A 7,804-nucleotide genomic window follows, 5' to 3' on the forward strand; every position below is an offset into this window, starting at 1 on the left:
GCCTCTACAAGTAGGGCCTCTTGCATTAGCAGCATTCCCCAAATTCTTGGAAACAGTTTTGAAGGTTCCCAAATCTACAATTAACTTTTATGTACAACTAAAAAGTAATACTAAGGTAAATATGGAAAAGCTGCAAGTAATTTGGAACAAAGAGTTGGAATATCCTGTTTTAACGAGTCAATTCACTAGAGTTTCAACAGTGTTACATTAGTATCCTGTTAAGATAATTGTGTCTCAAGATACAAGTAATAATAATTTTTTAAACATCTTCTTTTCTGTGTGCTTATTGGACACCCAAGATTAAAGATTGGGTTTCAATCTCTGTATGTTGGAAGCATAATATTTTAAAGAAGATATGGACTCACCTGTTGGGGACATGTTCTACAATGGCATTACTTTGGTTTAATATTCATACAGCTATTAATAGAGTGTTGGGATAAGAAATAAGGGTTAACTTGGGAATGTGATGTTAAATTGGATTCACCATGCATGAGCTACTGTTAAAAATACTGCACTGCTGTGCTTTGATAAAAAGATTCCAATGTACCTGACCTACACTGGATGGAAGACTTGTATCATGTTCTATTATTGACTTGCAGTTAGGGTTTAATTGGTTGTGTAAGAACTGAAATTTTTGTTATATTCATTTATTCTATTTTTTTTCCTTTCCTTTCCTTTTTTATGTTTTGGTTTACTTTTGTTTCTGACTTTTTCTTTTTTAAAAAAAGCTTTGCACCTGGTTAATGCTTTTCTTCTTTTTGTTTCTACATTAAAAGAGTCTTTTGAAAAATATTTTCAAACCACAAGAATTTGTGGGGTCTCCTCCTATTTGGCCCAAGGAAATGCCAAATGTTATTTGTTTATTATTATGTCTCAGCTTTCTTCCTATATATGCAATCAAGTCAACTTAACAACGGTAAAGTCCAGGATATATAAAACACAGCAATGTAATCAACACCATTAAAATAAAGACAATTGAAAATAGTTTAGTGATTAAAAAGATTGGCAATAGGGGTGCATTTTTGCAATTTTCTCAAATCCTGGGTGAGTGGAAGCTAAAAACACCTTCTTGGGAGACAATTGCATGGACTGGGCACCACACAGGGAAGGGGTTGTCTTGGGCACCGAGCAGGCAAGCTTCTGGCCAGCAGGGACATTTTCAAAAGGGCTCTCCTGCTGATCTACGTAACCAGAAATGTTATTAGTGGGAATCAAATATCCCAAATCAAGTGGGCTGCAGATGTTCTAAATGCTGCCATGTATTTAGCAAACGATCACTCTGCAGAGCAGGCAAACCAGTCACCAATAATCTTGTACGTTTACAGTTATCAACTAAATAAATAATCCGCCCACTCTTTTTTCTTTTCTTCTTCTTCTTCTTCTTCTTTTTTTTTTTGGCTCTGTCCGATCCCCATATAAATGGCAAAAACAACATTGAGTGAGATAATAATGAACCAAAGAGGTGTGTTCCAACCCAGCCAATTACTTGGGGAGGAAAACGTGTTTGGGAGGTGGGGGGGAATGGAAAGAAATGGTTGGGCAGCGTCTTGCCAAACATTCCTGGGAGGCAAGGCTACAAGTCCGGGAACTGTTTGACATCAGATTTATTTTTGTGCTTTGCTACAGAACTCGTTTCACTTTTCACCCAGCTGCTTCTTCCTCAGTGGATTCCTCTATCAATCAAAGGCTTTTGCATTCCAATCAGACATTTATGGTCTGAGATGCCAAACAACAGTTGCATTTTATTTAGGAAGGATCTTTGGCAGTAGGGGAAGATTGTTCTGTGTTGTGTGGTCCATAATGAGAACTTCCTCTGTAGAACCAGGTTAGAGATAAGACCAGTGTGCAAAAACAAGGACGTGTAATCTCTACTGGCTTTGCCGCATACTGGGCTGGGCACCACACTTTGAGGACTGGATCTAAACCAGTCCCCATTTGGGAAGGTGACAATTTAAAGGGGCAAAGTGGGTACCTTATATCTTTACAAGTCTCCAAAACTCTTTCAAAACAGGTTATCTCTGAGAGCCACAGAAAGCCACAATGCTGCACCAAGGATGCTGGTTATATACGTGTGAAGGACATGAGTTCTGTCCACGTGTTTTGCTCTGCTATAAAATCTGAATTGAAACTGAGTGCTTAAATGCCTATGAAGTAGATCCCATTCAAGCAATTTTTCCACCAAGAAGCCAGATGAAAGAATTGGTAAGAACTCTAGCTGCGTAAGCCCAATTCGCATCATCATCCTTGTCACCACTGTCATAAGTATCATGCATTTATTCATAAAAGAATAAGCCAGTACAAAGAACAAACAAAAGGATCACATCATTCACTGGTGTTCTTTGGGAATTCGAGTTCCAGCCAGGAACCTAGGAAATATCCAAGTAATGTCTTGAGATTTAGCATGTGCCCATAAAGGAAGTTTGTAAATCTGCAGTTAATGGAGCTGAAATATTTAATACTTGTAAAAATGTCTTAAATAATTTGTTATTCCACCTAATGTGCCAATAATCATAGGATGACCTGGCAAGATTAAATAAGATATAATATCTTATTATATCTAGTGTGTTCTAGATGGTGATCAGTTTGTATGTGAAAATTGTGTAACACTTTATCATCATAACTTGCAGCAACTTTATCAGGTTTGTGATTATACCATATTTGGGAATCTTGAATGTTATAATTTTTCCACAAATGCCAATAGATGATGGTGGTGGTGATGATGATGATGATGATGATGATGATGATCTGTTCATCCACCAAATATCACATGCTTTAGACTGGGTAATTTTTGGTGGTTCAGGTTCTAACAAGAGCTTAGGAATCATGGAGGTGTCTTTGAAGTTCAAGCAAGATGTGTTTTTGCAAAGACAGTGCTGTCAAATCTGGTGGCTTTAAAACTTCCAAATATTTGCTGAAGAGCTCCAGTGACTTTTGGAATTCTCTTCCAAAGTCTTTCAATTTCAATTCACAAATCATAATATTTTGTTACTTTTTCCCTTTGTTTTTCCTCTATTCAATGATCTCCTCATATTGCTAGACCTATGACCCACTTTTTTTTCTTCTCAACAATAATAATGTGTTCCAGTTGTCTGGCGGACTATATTTTAAAATCTCACAAGATCCTAACCTCCACGTTTTCTCAGAGTTTTTCAGGTATGTAGTCCCAATAGCTTTTGTTAACAGTGAAGCTACTAACTACATAACTTCAAATGCACAGTTTTGCAACCCTCGTACTCCATTTGGGCAATTTTGCTAGAGCAGTCAATGCAGTGATCTACAGTTTCCTCATTGAATTTATTTCAACAGCGTTTGCTAACATTTCAGTTTTGACTTGGAGGATGTGTCTTTGTGCTCGTGTGCTGCCATGACTGTGCCTTCAATTTCTTTTTTGAGAATTGTGGTTTTTAGGTACTGCCAAGACAAATTTGATCTAATTTTCCTTCCATATCATGGATTTGGAAATCATTTGGATTTCCAGGCATTAATATGGCTTTCAATTGCTTCCTTTACTTAATCTTCTTTTGATTCTGTAGTCTTTGGTTGTTTTTCTTTACAAACCTCCACCAGTAGTGATTCCTTATTAAGCCTGATTACCATCATTCAAGTTGGGTTTCCCTTCTTCAATTTGTTTACTTGTGGAATAATCCCTTCCCACCTTTACTTCTGGCAAAGAAGAGCCAATCAACATAATTTCTTAGGAGGAAAGCATGATTTATGATTATTAATTTTCTTCTTTTCTTGTCAAGGATCTCTACTTCAGCTTGTGTCCAATCAGCTATACCTGGTTTGATATATCAACTATATATCAAATAATTGGAATAGCCAAATGTTTATGGCTTTAATTATGTTCCCTGCAGATAATTTTGTTTTCAAATTTGTCCAGATCCATTTCAAGTAATTAGAGCTAGTATTCTTTTTAACTTGCTCGTGCCATAAACCAGAAGCTTCCATTAATCCTAAGTATTTGCATCCTTCTTCTGATGCTAGTTGCATCTTACAACATTTCCATTTATTAGGTGCAATCTACCTTCTTCAACAATTTGGCTTCCTTTAATTCCATATTTATCGAGCCCAAATTGCAGTCCTGTAATCTCACTGAATCCATGTTCGGTGTTCAGTAGGTTCAAGCTCTGCTTTTGATTTTGCAAATAATTTTAGGTTATCCATGTATAGCAAATGGGCTATTTTGAGTCCTTGCTTTGAGAGATGATAGCCACATTTGGTGTTGTTTAAATATTTGTAAGTGGCATTATTTCTAAAACAAATACTAAAAATGACGATGAAGATTCATGTGCTAATTTTGACTTTGTCAGTTGTTTTGCCTGTGGCTGTTAGACTTGTTTTTCATGCATACATTTTGAAGTACCTCTGAATGTTTTTACTAATCTCCCAAATTTCTAGGCATTTTCTGATCCAGTCATGTAGAAGTAAGTAGAAGAAGAATCTCATTGCCCATCACACAGGGATAACAGCCCATTGTCCAGTGTCAGAGCTGTGCTCGAGTTCCCTGCGTAGCAAAGAAAATCCTACAGTGATGAGGAACCAGGGGAAGAAGATCAAAACTGTACAGATAAAGCTCTGCTCACTTCGTTAAAGCTCCTACTGGGTAGATATTTGGTAGTGAAATGGAGAATCATGTATTTATGTATGAACATAGATTTATAATGTACCTTTTCTCCAGGAGCTCAGAGTGGTATCCACAGCAGTTCCTCCTCTAGTTTTTCCCATAAAAACTGTGCAAGGTAGGGTTGGGCTGACAAAATGTGTTAGTCCCCATGTCACCTCTGACTCATGGTACACTTGAACTTGGATCTACCCATTCTGGTCCAAACTTAAATTAAGGCCCCACACTTTGTTGGCTAAGGGTTATACTCACTATATAGGCATCTACTGGAAGTCACAATGATGTCAAAATAACATTGAATACATCATGACATCATGACACATACAACATCATTTGTCCCCACTGCATATTCCCAAGGCCATATTTGATGGCTTTATGTGGGGGGCATATGAGCAAACTGATGGCAAGAAATAGGCAGGGTCATATCATACAACATGATACAGTTGAGAGGTTCTATTTTACCCCAGTTTTGTGGGAGGCAATAAGGAGACTTTGTTTTTCTAAACCATGTTTCTCAGTTTATGCCTTGTTCTGGGTGTTTCCCACTTCAGCATGATAGGTGGTCAGGCCACTGATTATGGATAAATGCCTCTTCAATATTTATTTATTTATTTATTTATTTATTTATTTATATTTATTGATTTCTATGGCTGCCCATTTCACAAATGTGGTGGCTGTCAAAGTTTTTTAAAAATAGTACATTTCATACCGTAAAAGGAACTCCTAAAGGAAATGCTTTTAGGGTTTTTTTTTTCTGCAATTCCAAGGGAGAGAGATTCATCCTTTCTCAGGCCATGCCTTACACTACTTTCAACCACTCTGTGAAACAAAGCTGATCATACTACCCCAATTATCCAAAATGGGAAAACAGAGGACGGTTAAATGCTAAAATCTCTCAAGCTGGAACTGAATGGATGCCTTGGGTGGGGCCTTCCTTTATGCCAAAAACACTATTTATTAAAGGTTTCCTCTCCCTTTCAGGACATAAACATTATTGTCGCTCTTTTGACCTGAATGAACCTGTAGTCAGCAGTGACAATCAGCAAACACACTCACACAACCTGACCATCTTTGCCATTGGTTGACCACATCCCTTCTGGGCATCTCATCCAGAGACCCCTGCCCCATCTTGATGGCTCTCCCACAATTTGAAAACCTTCCTAACAATCAGTAAACAAAGCGCAGCCCTCATAACTCAGCCAGAGAAACAGAACTAAGTGACATAGTCTCAACCATCAGATCAAATGAGTGAGTCATCATGTGTACCATATTACTGGTTTATGTAACTTCATAAGGCAGCTCTTATTGTCTCTGTAAACCACCTGAGAGCTTATTCTTGCAATGTAAGTAATTCCCATTGGCATAAGTAAGGTTGCTTTTATCAGGCTTTGGTAATGGGAAAAACGTACTTCCTTGGGCAATTAGAAAAAAGAGAGAGAGAGCAGTTGATGACCTGGATGATCTGTTGTGTGGAAGCTGGCTGTTTTTCTGAAGAATAAATCTTTCATTTCTAGATGTGGACTCAGGGGCATAAGCAGAGATCTTTGGATCCCAAGGTAAAGTTCTTATCCCACCCAAACCGCCCCAGTGAAATTACTCAAGCATTGAGGTTCCCCTAGGCTGTGGTAATTGAGAGCAGGATGGAGAAACATAAGAAGAAAGTAATATAGTGGCTTCTGATCTTCACAAGAGTCTCTCCTTACCTTCTCTGTCACCCCTTTTAGACTCAGGGGGACCTCCTTTTAGGGTTTTTTCCCCCCCGTAAATCAAGATTCAATAGCATAATAGGTGAAGGAATTCCATACTATTTATGGGCTGCAAAATTTCAGATGACCACTAGAATCAAAGCATTAGAGATTTCTGTATCACTTTGCTGCCATCCAATGGTCATCCAGTTTTGCGGCCGAACTGTGGTAGCTTTATCCCATGTGATCAGGTTTGTTGAAGGCTTGAGGCAAGGATGGGTGGCAAGGGAAAGACCTATGGGACTCCCTGTGTTTGTAGACCCCCAGGTAGCTGCCTCTACTGCCTTCACTATATTTATAGCACTGCATAGATTTCTATTCTTGATATCAGTGTGGCTGGTTACACATCTTCATTGAGTTCAGCTTTATTCTGGGCCCCATATCAGTTTTCATCCTGATCAACTCTGGTCGGATGACAACAGCTGTGAGAGACATATTACTATCAATGCATTCTTTACAGTGGTCGCGTAAGGCGTCTCAGGTTTAGCTAAATAAACCTGCAGGAATCAGTTGGAGAGAAGGAAGGAGAACAGATCTATCTATTTGTATGTGTCTTTTCATACCAATGCCAAAAACTTCCTCCTAATTGTACCTGGTGATCTCAGGGCAGCCTTCTCCAAAACACGCCATCCCGGTACATTGGACATGGATGCCAAAAGAGTGGTTGCAACTTCATCCGTGCTACTTTCCCCCAATATCTGTACTCCAGCTCTGACTTTGTTTGTCATCCTGCTTTGAAGACTTTGTTTCACTGCTTAGGCACAAGAAATGTTAAAACTGGAACTTTGATGGTGCAGGAAGGTGGATCCAGGAGGAATGGGAGGGAAAAAAAAAATCTTCCTAAGGATAAGAACAGTTTGACAGTGGAACAGCTCTTCAGACAACTGGTATGCTGCTTTTCATAGACTGTCCCATCTGTTTGCATTTGAACAGGGGCTTGTTATGCCCCTTTCCAATGTTGTTATATTCTATGCAACAAATATTAGGATACAAAATAAAATATATACAGTCTAATCTTACTTAATAAATTTGAGATAGAGAGAGACCACCCACAACCTAGGTACAGTATATACTTCAGAATTTTGCCAGAAATCCAAGGCAAATTGGATCTGCAACACTGAGATTAAGTTATGTGGTGTATCCCTCAATCTTGCAAGGCAGTTCTCAGCACAAGTCCATTATAAAGTGCATGTTTTCAGATGAAGCACACCCCTTTAGAAGAAGCCAAAACTGCTAAGTATACAAGTGCTTCTGCCAGCTTTGTTATATGGCAGTGAGAGTTGGTTATCTAACAATCTACGTTTTGACAATTTTAAGTTCAATAAAGAAATTGCAAAAGCAGCTGAAAAGAACATCCTAATTTAGCCCAGATACTATTGTTGGAATCAGTTGGTTCATCTCAGCAGATGTCAACATCTGGATGACCATGTTTAAG

The sequence above is a fragment of the Python bivittatus genome, unplaced genomic scaffold (assembly GCF_059951505.1).
Source record: "Python bivittatus isolate LINGU-HERP-01145 unplaced genomic scaffold, Pbiv_v1 ctg000050_np1212, whole genome shotgun sequence".
Taxonomy (NCBI): domain Eukaryota; kingdom Metazoa; phylum Chordata; class Lepidosauria; order Squamata; family Pythonidae; genus Python; species Python bivittatus.